Below are 17428 nucleotides of genomic sequence, written 5' to 3' on the forward strand. Positions count from 1 at the left end.
TTATGGTTTAAAGGCTAAATAAGCAAAATTTGACTCTTAACACTAGGTTTGACTAATCTAAGACCCTAAGACTCAAAATATGATGCAACTACACTCAAATGATGTTTAAAAACACTCTACAAACACCAATTCTATGAAAATGAAAAAATGGCTCTAAGTGAAGAATCTAACCTAATATGCTCAAATTAGCTATTCTAGAATGGAAAAATGAACACTTTGACTAAAGAAAACTAACAAATTTCAAGACACGTCAAGGCTCTACCTAGCCAACCAAACACATGTTTTTGAAGCTTCAACCAAGCCAAAATGCTTCCAAGATCATCCAAGATCTTCAATCTACAACTACAACTCTGTGATTCAGAGAGAAAGAGTTTTTCAAATACATATGACTGCTTTTCGCTCTCAGAAATCTCAATTTGTACCTCATCTCTTTGAAAACCAGCTCATATAGCTTGGTCATAAGTGAATTCAACAGGTTGATTAGTCTGTACAATCTTTGTATTTAACTTAAGTGAAATCAGTCAATTGAACAATTCAATTGATCGAATACATTCATACCAAGCCTTTTAACCTGTCAAAAACCTTTTTAACAAATTAAAATGGACACACCTAAGACAAAATGACATCTTACCTATGTCATATAGTTTATGAATATAACACAATATTTAAACTTCTTGATCTTCACTTCATTTCCAGATTCAACAAACACAAAACTTGATCATCAATGCATCTTCATCAATTCTTTATCAACCTCTTATGATCTCATGCACTTTGTTTCATCAAATTCATGCACCAAGGTCACTTGTGCTAATAACATTCCCCATATTTGATGAAGCCAAAATCCCCGAGTTGAATTGAGGAGTCAAGATCCATTGAGAAACTTGAAAATATTGGACTTTGTTGAATTCATCAAGTGTTATGCTTTCACCTTTGCGGACTTGCACTCCTCTTTGTCAACCACATCCTTCCATGTTTGCCTTGTGAACACCTTTCACACTAGATTTCAAAATGCCATTGTTGAACTTATGATTTGCGTAGAAAACCTTCACCAAATCCAGATAGATCTTCCCCGAAAGCTCAAGGAATGTCTTAAGCTTTTGTAAATTGAGGTGTTGTTGCAAGGCTTCAAAGTTCTTAGCCCTCAACCATGAGAAACACCACCTTAGAGATGATGATTTACTTTCCAGTGATCTCAATTAGGAAGGTTTGAATCATATCTTCATGGCCTTCAAACCATGCTTTAAGTCTTCCATGATCCATGATTCCAAAAGCAAGGAAATTAAAAAAACAACCTCATTAAGCGTCAAAATAATAACTGTAAATTATATTCTAATACTTTACATTTGCAAAACTGATCAATTAAATTTGATTACAATATGAACAAAATCAAAGATAAAATAAAATCCCCAAGCAGCCCCACTTCGTCGTTATGGCTCACCACCACCACCTGCAACATCCTCTACTCCCGTGTAACGAATTACACGATCATCGCTAAACACAAGCAAATAGGGTGAGCTAATATATAAACATATATACAATTCTAAAATATATGCATACACTCATCAAAGGAACTTTATCCTTTGATTCCACACCACATGGCCACTACCATGTGATCCATGTTCCACGTCTTTAGATGATACCTTCAAGATACCCTTTGTTGCCTCCACCTATAAGCCACAACTTGTAGAACACGTGCGGGAAACCTGCTCTGGACCACACTTTGTAACGCCAGGTGGAATTCCCAATACGAACCATAGTTCGTATTGTTTGCAAGACTACCAAACTCACCAACTAACACCGAAGAGGGCAATCTTCCTATACCCATTTGTACGAGCCACAACTCGCACACTCACACCGACAACACTCGTCAATCCGAGCCACACTCAAGGAATGCTCGTGTTCATCCGCCATTCTAAGCCACAACTCAAGAGATGTCATTCTGAGCCACAACTCAAGGAATGCCACCTGTTTACCCTATATCCCGAACCACAACTCAAGGGATACCATTTTGAGCCATAACTCAAGGAAGGCTACAACAAAGTCCATCCCTAGGTATCACCCAAAGCCTCGTAAACCATGCACATCCAAAGCATACAAGCCCTGACCCTACATTATCGCCTCATTATACAAATGAAACTACTAACATAAGAACTCAGCATAAGTACTTGAGGATGAACCCAGGATATATCATGGTTCGACGAACTTGCCCGCTCGTGGTCCACCCTCTACGAACCTCCCCGCTCACAGTCCAACTCTACGGACCTCCCCACCCGTAGTCCAACACTAGAGTTGTCAAAACGGGTCACCCGACCCAACCTGGCTCGGTCCGCGACGGGTTGGCCACTTAGTGGGTCAACCCAACCCGGCTCACTTATTAGCGAGCCAACAAAATTAGAACCCGACCCGACCCACCACGGGTTGGTTGTTAAACGGGTTGGCTCATTGGCTCACTTAATTAAAAAAGAAAAACACACAATTTTTTTTCTTCAATCTCAAGAAAACTAAATTATAATTCCGATTAAAATCTAAAAAAACTTCAATACAATCCAAATAAAATCCCAAATTATTTTAAACTTCAAATACAAACCAAAATCACAAAAATATAAATTACTATCTAACATCAAATCATTATTGTCACTTATCAAACTATAGTATTAGAATCTTAAATGAATAAATCCACAACATTTTCATCTCTTGAAAAAACATCTTCTTTATCCCCATCTACAATATATACATATATATATATATATATATATTATATGTATATATATATATATATATATATATATATATATTATATGTATATTATATATGTATATTATATACAGGGGCGGATCATCATGGGTGTAGGGAGGGGCCTTGGCCCCCCCAAAAATTTTGAAACTTTTTTTACAATAAATATTTTGATTTTTTTATTATAAATATTAAATTAAATATTTTATTTCTTTTATAAACATAATAATTAATACTAATAAATAATAAAATATAAAATCAAATATAATAAAGAATAAAGATTAAAAAGATTTATCAAGATATTTTTAATTATTTGTTTTCATTATAGATTGTGTTTTTCATAAATTGTTTTCATATTTCATTTTCATCTGTTTTCTTTTGTTTTTGAAAAGAAAAAGATCTATTATTTTTTCTCTTATTTCTTCTTTATTCTCTTCACTCCTTAAGGAAGAAAAGAAGAAAGTAATTCTTTCGTCTCACTTGATAGTGAAATATTAATTCAATAATTTATTTAATGAGCCTATTTTATATGTCTATGTCTTGAATTTCTTACAAATTGTTATCATCTTCCACTCTTACCTATTTTCTTTTCTTTCGGAAGAGAAAAAAATCAATTATTTTTGCTTTCATCTCTCAACTGTTCTCTTCCATTTGAAGAAATAAAGAAGAAGGTAATTCTCTCTTTTGTCTCACTTGATAGTGAAATATTAGTTTAATAATTTATTTAATGAGTCTCTTTTATATTAATTTTTTATTTTATAAGAAAAAATGATTGTATTGTGTGTTTTTTATAATTGAATTTTAAGTGTGGTTTGATTATCATCGAATTTTCTTTTGGTATTTATGTCTCTCAATTTTTTATTAGATTATGATAAATCATTTTTTAGTATTTCTTTTTTAAAATAGGTATATTGATGAAGAATAAAGGAATAGATTATTTAAATAGATATATTGATAAATCATTTTTGGTATTTATGTCTCTCAATTTTCTTCGTATACTTCATTTTTTATTGTATTAGTGACAATAATGAAATGTATAAATTTTAGATGTATTATTTGGGCACCCCCAACAATGTTGGTCAAGATCCGCCACTGATTATATATATATATATATATATGTGTGTGTATTATATATATATATATATAATACACATATATATATATAATATATATATATATATATATATATATTATATATATATATATAATATATATATATATAATATATATAATATATATATTATATATGTATATTATATATGTATATTATATATATATATAATATACATATATAATATATATATATATATATATATATATATATATATATGTATATTAAATATTTAAAATTTATTGGCGGGTTGGTGAGCCAACTCAACTCATCACGGGTTCAACTCGAATGAGCCGGGTTCTTAGTGGGTTGGGTTCATTTTTAACTCGTACTGAAATTTGTAATTTTTTTCAACCTAACCCGACTTGAACCCGTGATGAGCCTGGTTGGTTCGCGGGTTATAACCTATTTTGACGGATCTATCCAACATACATGATCCATCCAGCTACGAACCTCCCCTCTCGCAACAACCCTTAAGTGTGAGCACGGAAGATACGAACCTCTCTACTGGTATCCTCACATGATGGCATCATAATATGAACCTTCCTACTCATATTAACATGTGTTCACCACCAATCATGAACCTACCCGCTCATGACACAGTTAAGCATCTCCTGGTCAAAGCCCAACATCACAAACACGCAAAACACAAGCCAATAAACACACTACTCTCTACGCTATCGCTTGGCTCTGCCTAAGCACCGCCATGCGAAATCACAATGCAGACCGCCTAGCTAAACTTGGTTCTAGACCGCCTGATGAGTATCACACGTTGCCGAGTGCTACATACCTTCAGAGTTTGTTGTCTGACAGTAGTCGCCTGGCGGAACCACCCTTGCTGCCAGGCGCTGTCCGATTCCTGTGGCCTCTGTTTGGCCGCTATCGCTTAATGGCTCACCCTGCGCCACTAGGCGCCATACCAGTGGAGTTAAGGCTACTGGTTTTTGGCACTTTGGATAGGTTCTCAATGAACCCAAACAATCTATAAGCAATCCAAAACATCAACCACAATTATCTAGTCATATTAGCATGACTGAATCACAATTCAACACAGTCATATACCCAACGAGTTCATTGTTGAGATCATACCATTACTCAATTATTAATAAAATTCACCACATATCACATGCATCAATCCCTATTTATTCATATATATAGTCCACCATTTTAAGTAATCCTAGCATTCAATTTCAAGTTATGAATAATACATGCTCATATCAAATATAAAGTAGTAGCACTCTAACAACTTAAACACATGATTCTATGCACCAATGCGAATTAATATAGAACTTCACACCTCTTATGCAACAATTTCCTTTCTATTGACACACATGCATTCACCAATAAATCCATTCTCAACATGTGACTAACCCAAAGGAACATTGAAATTCATGGAGACTCACAGCAGGACCTAACCATGCTTCCAACTCATGCATTTTAAAGAGCAATATGTTATGAACCCATTATTAGACTGCATGGTCCCTCATAGCTGAAACGTAGGAGGAAGAAAACATCAAGGTGCTTAGCAGAAGATCGTGATAGCATAATGGTGACTAGAGAAAGCGAAAGCATAAGCGAAGAGAAAGATCTCTATTATTGGTGTAAGAAAAAGATGGTTACAAAGCTTACAGTTTTAGAGGAACGAAGTTCCTTATATATAGAAAAAGAAAAAGAAGTAACAGCAAAATAAAAAAAAAAACTGTTTCAAAACAGATTAACAGTTTAGATTAAAAAATTCTAAGACCCCCCCTCGCAAGCTGACAATATATATTAAGATTGCCAAGCTTGGAGTTGAGCTGAGTGAAGAGTCCAGGAGGGAGAGCCTTCGTCATAATGTCGGCAAGCTGGTGATTGGTTCTGACAGGAAGGAGTTTGAGCAAGCCTTGCTGAATCTTTTCTCTTATAGTGTGGCAATCAATTTCTATGTGCTTAGTACGCTCATGGAAAACAGGGTTATTGGCAATTTTGATGGCAGAAGTGTTGTCACAATAAATAGTTGTAGATTGTGCCATTGTGATATTCAGATCGTGCAACATATGAGTAAGCCACTAAAATTCACACACAGTTTGTGCTAAAGCCCGATACTCTGCTTCAGAGGAGCTTCTGGATATAGTGGCCTGTTTCTTTGATTTCCATGCTATGAGGGTGTTCCCTAGATAGACCAGAAAGCCTGTTACCGATCGTCGTGTGTCAGTGCACCTAGCCCAGTCTGAATCACTATAGGATTTGAGATGAATATCACTCTTTGCATCAAGAAAGATCCCTTGTCCGATGGACCACTTTAGATAACGAAGGATTCTGAACACCGCTTGATGATGATCAATAGTTGGTGCAGAGACATATTAACTAAGATGATTGACAGCATAAGTGATGTCGGGCCTTGTGTTGGTCAAGTAGATAAGTTTCCCAATGAGTCTACGATAGGTTGTGGGATCAGGAAGAACTTCACCATCTGCATGATACTTGACAGAGAAATTCAAAGGAGTGCTCACAGGAGGGCAATTTAACATGCCAGTTTCAGATAACAAGTCTATAGTGTATTTTCTTTGAGAAAGAATTATTCCTTTATTGCCTCGGGCAATTTCAAAGCCAAGAAAGTAATTCAGATTTCCCAAGTTCTTTAGTTTAAAACGTTGATCAAGTAAAGCAGTTATACGATGGGTATTTTCCACATTATCTCCTGTGACAATTATGTCATCAACATAAACTAAGAGAAGAGTGATTTTACCTTGATTGTTATGAATGAACAAGGAGTGGTCAGCGAATGATTGTTTAAAATTGTGACTAAGAAGAAAAGATGATAGTTGAGCATACCATTGACGGCTAGCTTGTCGGAGGCCATATAGAGATTTGTGTAGAAGGCATACCTACTGAGGATCTGTTTTCGTCATTCCAGGAGGCATATCCATATATATAGTTTCATCTAACTCACCATGCAAGAACGCATTACTGACGTCAAGCTGGATCAATTGCCAATCTTTAATGGCAGCCACAGCAAGTATCATGCGTACTGTTGTAAGTCTGGCCACAGGTGCAAAGGTGTCATGAAAGTCCATTCCTTCGAGTTGAGTGAATCCTTTTGCGATTAAGCGGGCTTTATATCTCTCTATAGAACCATCAGCTTTATGTTTTAACTTGTAGACCCATTTACAACCTATAGAGGAGTAGTTGGTAGGGAGCTTGACTAACGTCCATGTCTTGTTCTGTTCAAGAGCTTTTAATTTCGTATCCATGGCAGCTCTCCAATTGGAGTCTTGAACAGCTTCGTTGAAGGATTTTGGCTCATTGTGACTATTAATGTTGAGAGTGACCTGTTGGAAATGAGCAGATAACCTAGATAGAGAAACATATGACTGAATGGGGTATTTTGAAGATTTGACACAAGCTAAATCTGTATGATAATCTTTCAAATATGCAGGAACATTTTTAGTTCTGTGAGATCTTCTATGACCAATGTCAACAGTACTAGATTGTTCAGAGTTGTTAACTTGGGTAATGATTTCAGAGTGTGCAGAAGTGTTAGCTTGTTCACTGATATTAGATTGCTCAACACCAACAATATCACTATATGCATTATCGGGCTGATCAAAAGTAGAGTTGTATGTTTGATTAACAGGCAAACATATATCAGTTTTGCTAACAACAGAATCATCAATATTAATGCAGCTAGGAAAAACATCTTCATAGAACAAGACATTAGGAGACACTTTGATATCATGATGTTTCAAATCAAACACTAGGTACCCTTTTGTATTAGACGGGAAACTAAGAAAAATGCCAGGTTTTGCACGAGGATCAAACTTAGAACGCTTAGCAGATATAGTTTGTATATAACACAAACATCCAAACACTTTAAGTTTAAATTATAAGAATCACCATATAATTTCTTATAGGGAGTGGAATTTTGGAGAAAAGGAGTAGGGGTTATATTAATCAAGAAAGCAGCATGTGTGAGTACATAAGACCAAAAATGTGTTAATATTTTAGATTGAAAAAGTAAAGCCCTAGTTACATTGAGCAAGTGTTGGTGCTTTCTCTCGGCAATCCCATTCTATTCGGGAGTCTCTACATAGCTGGTTTGGTGTATAATGCCCTTAGAGCTAAAGAACTCATTCATTTTAAATTCATGGCCATTGTCACTCCTAATCACTTTCACTTTGGTTTCAAACTGATTTTCAACAAAGTTAATGAAATTAGTGAGATGTGTTCTGGTTTCAGATTTATTATACATGAGATATATCTAAGAGTACCTACTAAAATCATCAATGACAGTTAAGAAGTAGCGATGTCCATGTAAAGAAGGACTGGGTGCAGGACCCCATATGTCAACATGAATGAGATGGAAACATTTATCAGCACAAGATTGACTATTGGAAAAAGAAACTTTCTTTTGTTTTGCCATATGGCATACATCACAGTGTTCATTTTTGATATCTATATAATCATGTTTACTTTTCAAGATGTGTAACCTTTGATCAGATAGGTGGCCTAGCCTTCTGTGCCACGTATTACTACAAGCAGAATTAAAAGAATTCTTGGAATCAGATAAAACGTATAGTCCTTCATGAAAGCTAACTGAACCAATCATCTTTTTGCTCACTTGGTCCTGAATGAGGCATCCAAAGTTAGTGAAAATAACATGTACTTGAGAATCTACTACTAATTTTGAAATAGATATCAAGTTATAGTTGAAATCGGGTATAAAGAGAACATTATGCAGCACGATACCATTATTCAACTTGATATCTCCTTTGTGAGTGGCATTAATACAAATACCATTGGGAAGGTTTATTTTGACATGATTAATCCTTTTATACAAAGTAAAATAATCAAGGTTTATGGCAACATGATTTGTAGCCCCTGAATCTATAATCCATTTCTCATTATTATGAAAGAAACTACGACAATTAAAGATATTACCTGGCTCAACAATGTTAGAGGAGATGCTACCGACGTGACTTGGTTTATGAGTGGTGTTATCAGAATCACCCCCAGGTTTGATCAAAGCCATCAAAGCTTGATACTGTTGTTGAGTAAATTTCACCTCCAGGTCATCTTCATCATTCTTGGGTTCAGTGGATTTGGCTTTAGTACCAAAGGTTTTATGACCAGTAGATGGAAATCCATGCTTCCTATAACAAGCATCCACAGTGTGGCCATTTTACCACAATGGGTGCAGACACGCTTTCCTGCTTTATTATTAGGAAACCCATTCTTTTTGTAACAAACAGATTCAACATGACCGCTTTTCCCGCAGAAGGAGCATGTGGTTGCGGAATTATTGGCAGCGGCCACAATTTTATTTTCTTGATTGCCGATCATATGATTCCCAAACAATTGTCTTTCTTGCTGCATCACATAGGAAAAAAAATTCGAAATACGGGGTAAAGGATCCATTAATAGAACGTGTGATTTGATATTACCGTATTGCTCATTCAAGCCTCTCAAGAACTGCATCGCACGATCCTCAGACTTCCTTTGGATGACTAATTCTGAAACCTTGCAAAGATCTTTGCAGCTACAAATGGTATCCGGATGAAAGTTCTCAAGTTCATCCCAAATGACCCTTAATTTTGTGAAATAATCGCTAACAGTTTGGTCCCCTTGTTTTAACTATGTCGCGTCTGATTGAAGGTCTGAAATACGGAGTAGATCACCTTGAAAGAACCGAACCTTGAGATCTTTCCATATCTCTTCAGCGTTCTCAATCCACATAATAGATTGCCTAATTTGAGGTGAAACAGAGTGCACAAGCCAAGAAACTACCATATTGTTGCATCTTATCCAAGCATTATGTGAAGGATCACCTTTTTCTGGTTCAGTAGCGATCCCGTTCACGAACTGTAGTTTGTTCTTGGCACTCAGGGTTGTTAACATAGACCTGCTCCACGAATGGTAATTTCCAGAATCTAACACCGGCGACACAAGAGCAACCGTTGGACTTTCTCCAGGATGTAGGTATAGGTGACTTTCACTGGTGATGGACATTTTTCAGAATTCTCTTCTTTAGTCATGCTGGAGAAAGAAGGAAGACAAAACCGTGAAAGAAAAAGGAAAGAAAAACAAGACAGATGAAAGAATCAGAGTGAGCAAACCAGGCGCAGTAGAGCTCTTCAATCGAAGAGCTCTGATACCATATTAGACTGCATGGTCCCTCATAGCTGAAACGTAGGAGGAAGAAAACACCAAGGTGCTTGGCAGAAGATCGTGATAGCAGAATGGTGACCAGAGAAAGCGAAAGCATAAGCGAAGAGAAAGATCTATATTATTGGTGTAAGAAAAAGATGGTTACAAAACTTACAGTTTTAGAGGAACGAAGTTCCTTATATACAGAAAAAGAAAAAGAAGTAACAGCAAAATAAAAACAAAAAAAAAAACTGTTTTAAAACAAATTAACAGTTTAGATTATCATATTCTAAGACCCATTGTCAAAAGTTCAACTAAATCGAACAGTTAACGAACTGGGAAATGCAATTTTACAAAAACTGCACAGATTAGAATAATAGGTGGCGCCCAGTGTCCAGAAGTGAAGAACTTGGTGCCTGGCGGTACAAAACTAGTGCCCAACAGTTCCTGCGGTGTAAAAAGTATGAAAAACAGCATTTCGACACATACTTTGATCAATTTAAAGGCACTCAAACATGCATAATTTAACAAAGGTTCATCCATCATGCATAAAACTACCTCAAAGCAAAGGTGCATGTTCAAACAAAACCATAAAGTCACAGAAACAAACCAATCCAGTTCGTATCACCTAGCGGACCTTCATTGTCGCCCGACAGTTTCTTGGAAGAACCCGGAAACTGAGTTCAAACATCATGTATCGCCAAACGGGCCTTCATTGCCGCCAGGCGGTTTTTGGAAAAATTCCAGAAACACGGAAAACGCAAAAAATTGGCAGAGCCAAAAGCTTACATTCATTTCATACACAATATAATTATATAATATTAAAGATTAAGGCACGAAATGCAACTCCCCTAGTGATGAAGGATTATCTTGTTCCTTTTTAAGATTATTGAATATGGTGTGAGTTGATTAAGAAAGCTAAGCGAAATCCCCACTGGACATTAAGATAGCAAGCTATCTAGATGTGAAGGTTCCTTTCACAAAGCTCAAGAGAAGAAGATGATGGATTGATTCAAAACAAAAAGGAAATGGAAAGCACATAAACCATAGAAAACCAAGAACAATTAAAGGAAGAAGAAAACATAAAATGGAAAGGAAAGAAATGGTAAAAATGTGAGAAGCACGCCACTACAAGGCTAGGCTAGAAGCCATGGCAACCTTGAAGATGAGTGGATGTGTGCCGCCACTTGCTATGCAAGATAAGGCTTAAAAGTATTCACTCCCAAGGGAGGAAACTCTCACAAATGGTTGAGACACAAGAGTGTTTTTACTTCAAAATGTTCAACCCTTTTACATGTCTAGGAGCACCCCTTATATAGAAGAGTTTAGGGGCCTCTAAACAAATAAAAGATACCTAAGGATGTCTCTACAAAAACCTAACCCTAGCTTCTAGAAACTAGGTCAAATAAGGTTACAAAAATGAGAGACAAAAGAGCTAACTATGGTGTGTGCAAGGCTAATTTCGTTCTAGCACAAAAGGAGACAAAGAATGTGTCTTATATGTCTCCAAAAAGTGGCCAGAGTGTGCTAAAAACAAAGGAGACCAAAGGTACATAGGTACACTTGCTTCATGCCTTTTACTTTATGCTTTATGCCTTTGCTTTACTTTCTCCTCCACATCATTTATGCTCCCCAATCACCATGCGCCACCTAGCATTGCTTTCTTACTCTTAATTAACCTACAAAGCAAATAAACATAGATTAGCATGTTGGCTTAAGTCAAGTCAACTATAGTCAACAAGTCAAACCTAGTCAAAGGTTAACAAGTCAACTAAAGTTGATTCAACTAAGTCAACTTAGAGAATCAAAAATAGCAAACACAAATGAAAGGGATGAAGGATTAGTGAACTTCCTTTCTAAACATGCTTAGTCTTCTTAATCATTTGCCTCCATCCTTGGTTGGGGTCAATCCTTCATCACCTAGCCTGAATTTCCCGCTCCAAAAGTGCTCTTAGAATCTTTCCTTGTCCCACAATTCACCTACCCTTTGATCTCCGCCCTTGAGCACTCCTTCCAGCCTTATAACACTCTCCTCAATGTTGTTTTTAGGGTTCTAAAACTCCCTTTTGGTAGCCACACCCAAATGCCTTCCCAAAAGAACCACTCTTATCCCTCTCCTCCATTATTAGCCTCATTATTTCTCCCTTAATTACCCAAAAAGAAAATCAATTAAGGAGAAGATTAATGTTCATCAATTCTCCATTACTTGGTGGTTTCTTAACCTTTTTGCCTTCTCTGCAGGGCTTGGGTTTCTGAACCTTCTCATCCATGCCAAAAATAATTTTAGTTAGAAAGAACTTATTTTGCATAAACCAAGGTTCGAACTCACAACCACTCAACTTCCAAGCATAAGCATAACCATCAAGCCATCACACGTTCCTTGATATTTTACACACACATGTGCTTATGCATTAAGTCACGAGATCTTATTCCAACGCAAAAATGCATGCACATTGGGAATAATGTAATAAAAATGCTTTATGGTAAATGCAATCTGAAAAGGTAGTTTTAGCTGATGTAATAACTGTTATCTACTACTACCACAGTCCCCACATTGTCACGTGATGATTTGTTTGACTTGTTTAATCAATTGAATTTAATTCATACAGTTACAGATCAACATTAGTGAAATCAACACATAAAAACACAGAGTTTGTTAACTCAGTTTTTCAGTCATCATTTTTAAGAAGGGGGGATTCAATTGGCTCGTTAAAAATAGGATGACTTTTAAAAGCCTAAAACAAATTTTAATTGAATGAATTCAATAACCAAGTATGGATGCAAACACTCCTTGACTGCACACTTTCAATCGATCAAAAACAAAGTTAGCTGATTGATTTCACTAAACCAAATGCAGTACTGACATAATCAATCGATTGAATCACAAAAACAGTCGACTAAAATACTAGAAAAAATGCAGAAATGCAAATTTTAGATCTAAAGCAAGATCAATGTGATACATTAGTCAAGATAGGTTCCAATGAGTTATACAAACATGATCAATGTTGTAGATAACATCAAATCACTCAAGAATGTCAAAAAGATGATTTAGATCAGAATTCTTTAATCTTTAAAGTGTAATGCAAAAGAGAAGGGTTATAGAAAAGAGCAATGCACAAGATTTTTATACTAGTTCACATAAACTTGAGCTACATCCAGTTTGTCAAGGCAATCCGAGCTTGACTTTGCAATATTTCAAAAGATTTACAAAGTTTACACCCTTACACTTTCAAAATATGCAAAAACACACACAAAAGACTCTTGAATAACACAAGAATCAAGCCAGCACAACAAGTCACCTCTTACAAACCTGGAAAACCACCAAGCACAACCAAAAATCTTGAGAAAGATCAAACCTCAGTGGTAGCACAACCTTGCCTACCACTACTACCTTCTCCAATCTTCAAACACCAAGCAAAATGCTCCAAGATCAATTTTCACTAGCTGCAATTTGTATGATCACGAGAGAGAATTCCACAGTTTCCAGAATGATTTCGCGCTAAAAAAGTGGTCTTACTACCTCTCTTTCGAAAAATACAACCCTTATACTCAAATTGATATGAAATTCAACAGGTTAATTTTGAAATCAATTGGTCGATTTCAGTTAACTTACGGGAAATCGATCGATTATAAAATAAATCAACTAGTTGAATAAGTCCTAGTTAAGACTACTGCAACTAACCTTTTAATCTGTTAAAAATTCATTCAACAGATTAAAAAAACTTCATTTAACCTATTAAAAAACATTTCAACAGATTAAAAGACACAATTAAGACCCTATACATATAATTAATGCAAAATGGTCTATAATATGAATTACAATCTTCAAGCTTGTTTTTGTAACATCCCGTCAGGATATTATGGATTTTAAAATAAAAAGTGAAGAAATATTACGTCAGCTTCATTTATTAAAGCATCATTTCCCAAAAATCCGAGAAATTTAAAACTTTATTAAATAACTAAAGTACTCTGAAATCCCAAAACAAAATAATGAAGTTTTATCAAACAGGCCACAAGCCTTTACAAATTATTTTTCCAAACATAAAATAATACAAAGACAAAACTCTCGAGCTATCCCCTCTCCGCCGCTAAGCTCCACCAGAATCACCTACATCAATATCACCTGCTCACGTGTACCGCGTACATGATCATCGCCAATCACAAGCAAATAGGGTGAGTTTAACAGATAAAACATATAAAGTGGCATACAGATATATAATATATTTATATATAGGCAACACATTCATCCCAAATGAATTCCATCCCTTTAATTCATACCACCTGGCCACAATCAGGTTATTCGTGCTCTACATCTTCTAGTGATTACTTCGAGGTGACTTGCTGCCATACCTATCAGCCACAATCAATAGAGCACGTGCGGGATCATACACCGTGACGCCAGCTGGAGTTCCCAAATACGAACATAGTTCGCAACGTCCCAAGACTACCAAACTCATCAGTCAACTACTGAGGAGGGCAATCTATCTGGATCCATCCGTACTGGCCATAACCAGCACACTCACACCGGCAACACTCGCCAACCCGAGCCACAACCCAAGAGATGTTATTCTGAACCACAACTCAAGGAATACCATGTGCTTTAACCCTTATCCCGAGCCACAACTCAAGGGATACGTTTCGAGCCACAACTCAAGGAACACCAGCAATCCCATCTTTGAAGCATTACCATAAGCCTTGTAGATCACGCCCACAGAATCAAGAACACCAATACTGCTGCAGTAAAATCGCCTGGCGGGGGACACGTACCGATCAGGCGCTGCGCGCTTCCATACCGCCTGAAAGGTGTGATAGGTCGAACCTTTATTCACATTAAATATTTAAATTTTGGGAATTTAACATTATTTTCACGCTTAAGAAATGATATTAGTTGCATCATATTTGTTTGGATAATCTTAAGTTAAATAACGCAACTAGAATTTAATTTAATTCCTTAAGATTATGAATAGTGGATATTTTAAGTCATAAAATAAGTCCCAAAATAAGAATTTTGGAGAGGAATAGTTCAGGTACTAAATGCACCCCCAATTCTCATGTTTACACCCCCTTTTTCCAATTGGAATATTTATTTCTGAAAAAAGGACATTTCTGGAGCTAACTGCACCCCATGTTTTCAGGTTTACACCCCCTTCTGTAATTGGACTTTCAATTTCTATTCTGCACCCCTCCTTTTTACTAAGCTGCACCCCTAATGTCATATAAAATCTAGTCCACCAGATTTCGCCACGTGGCAATCCTCCACTTACTAAATTAACCAATGACAATTTGCCACATCATCAATCCTCCACTAACTCATACCACCAATCAATGTTTGCCACGTCATCATCTCCTTCCGAACACAAACCCTAACCCTAATCTTTCATTCTCTCTCTTCCGCACCAACCCACTCCGCAGCCGCCACATCCATGGCCGCCATGACCACGTCCGGCCACCGCTGCACACGCTAGAAAGCAGCCACCCATCGCGCCCTTATTGGAAACCACACCCCCCGCTGCTGCAATCGAACTTCGCACCTGCTTCGTCTTCTCTGAGCGTCCCGTAGCCACCACCACGTCATGACGGCAATCGCAGGGACTGCGGCCACTGTCTTCTCGCATGACGTCTCCAGCACGCGCCTCCGGCAGCACCTCCGCGCCAGCCTCCATTCTTCTCCTCCCGCTCACGCTGCCTTCGCGCATTGAAACACAATCGCATTGAAACTGCCAACCATGGAGCTGGCATCATTTTCGCACATTTGAACCATTCGATCTGGACTGAATCACCACCGCGCTGTTCGCCGTGAGTCTCATCGAATGTGCAATTCGAAGTTATCGCAACCACCTATGGCAGTCCAATCAACCACCATCGCAACAGCCGTCAACCATGGAAGTAACACATGGGGAAACCCTAATTCTGGAGAGAGAAAGTGCACTGCCACATGTGCATTTCTCAATGGACAGTCCAAAGAGTCAAATTGGTCAATTAGTCAACTCTGAGCAAGGGTTGGTCAACCGTGGTTAATTTGCCTATTTTACGCTATATTTGGAAGGTGGTTCCTTTGCAGGAACCCTAAATGGCCAAAAAAGGAAAGAATCGTCTGGCGGCAGTTCATCACCAGCCAGACAGTTATGGAAATTTCCAACAATACTAAAATACTAACTTAATGGAGTAAAATCTCAAGCATAATCATACTAAATTTAGCATGTCAATCAAACTTGATCGTAAAATTAACGCATAAAGTTACTCTATTTAGCATCTCAGACTTAAAATCAAATTAACGCGTAAAGTTACTCTATTTAGCATTTCAGACTTAAAATCAAATTAACACGTAAAGTTACTCTATTTAGCATTTCAGACTTAAAATCAAATTAACACGTAGAGTTACTCTATTTAGCATTTCAGACTTAAAATAAAATTAAGTGTAGAGTTACTCTATTTAGCATGCGAATCAGATTTAAAAGAAAGTTAACGCGTAAGGTTACTCTATTTAGCATGTCCATCAAACTTAAAATAAAATTAGCACGTAAAAGTTCCCCTAACCTGGATTCCTTTTCTAAAAATGGTGATTCTTGGGAGTTCCTCTTTGATCACTCTCCAATTTCGTATTCCTTTGACTATGAGACAAAGACAAGCACAAAAACCCTTCTTCTCACCCATGATTTGTCTTTTAATGATACCTTAATGGTAGATTAATGCGAACCTCCCTTGGCTGTCCATTGTCAACTAGGGTTTCTCTACCCTTTCAACTTCATGCTAAACTAATTTTAGCAAAAAGAAATTAAATTTGTATCTATCAAGGTTCAAACCCATACCCACTCCAATGTTAATTCCATGCACAATCATTCAACCAATTCATGTTTCATGATATTTAATATAATTCTATGATTATATTATCACCCAACATGATCAAGCATATTATTAAAAATAATAATAAATTAAATAACATACGAATGGCATACTTAGGACTCAAACCCAAGTCCTCTCACACAATCAAAGTACTCTCAACCACTTAAGCTAGTACTTTTCCACATCATATAAATCAATAATTAATGATTTAAAAGCTCCCACTACCCGCATTTATTAATTATTTATTTATTTAATTAATTAATTTTCACGGATCTTACAGTTTTCCCCATGATTGATCTAGATAGAGGGCATGCATACAAGGCTTGATCAACACTAGTAACATCAAATCTCCATAACCTCATCAATGTAGGCATGGTTCCAAGACAATGACTGTAAGACCCGTGAAATTTATTTAATTAATTAAATAATTAATTAATTAATAAATGCGGCTAGTGGGAGCCTTTATGGCATTAAATATTAATTGATGTGACGTGGAATAGTACTAGCTCAAGTGGTTGAGAGTACTTGATTGTGTGAGAGGATTTGGGTTCAAGTCCTATGCATGTCATTTATGTGCTATTTAAATTATTATTATTTTTAATAATATGCTTGATT

The sequence above is a fragment of the Vigna unguiculata genome, chromosome 10 (assembly GCF_004118075.2).
Source record: "Vigna unguiculata cultivar IT97K-499-35 chromosome 10, ASM411807v1, whole genome shotgun sequence".
In the NCBI taxonomy this organism is placed as follows: Eukaryota; Viridiplantae; Streptophyta; class Magnoliopsida; order Fabales; family Fabaceae; genus Vigna; species Vigna unguiculata.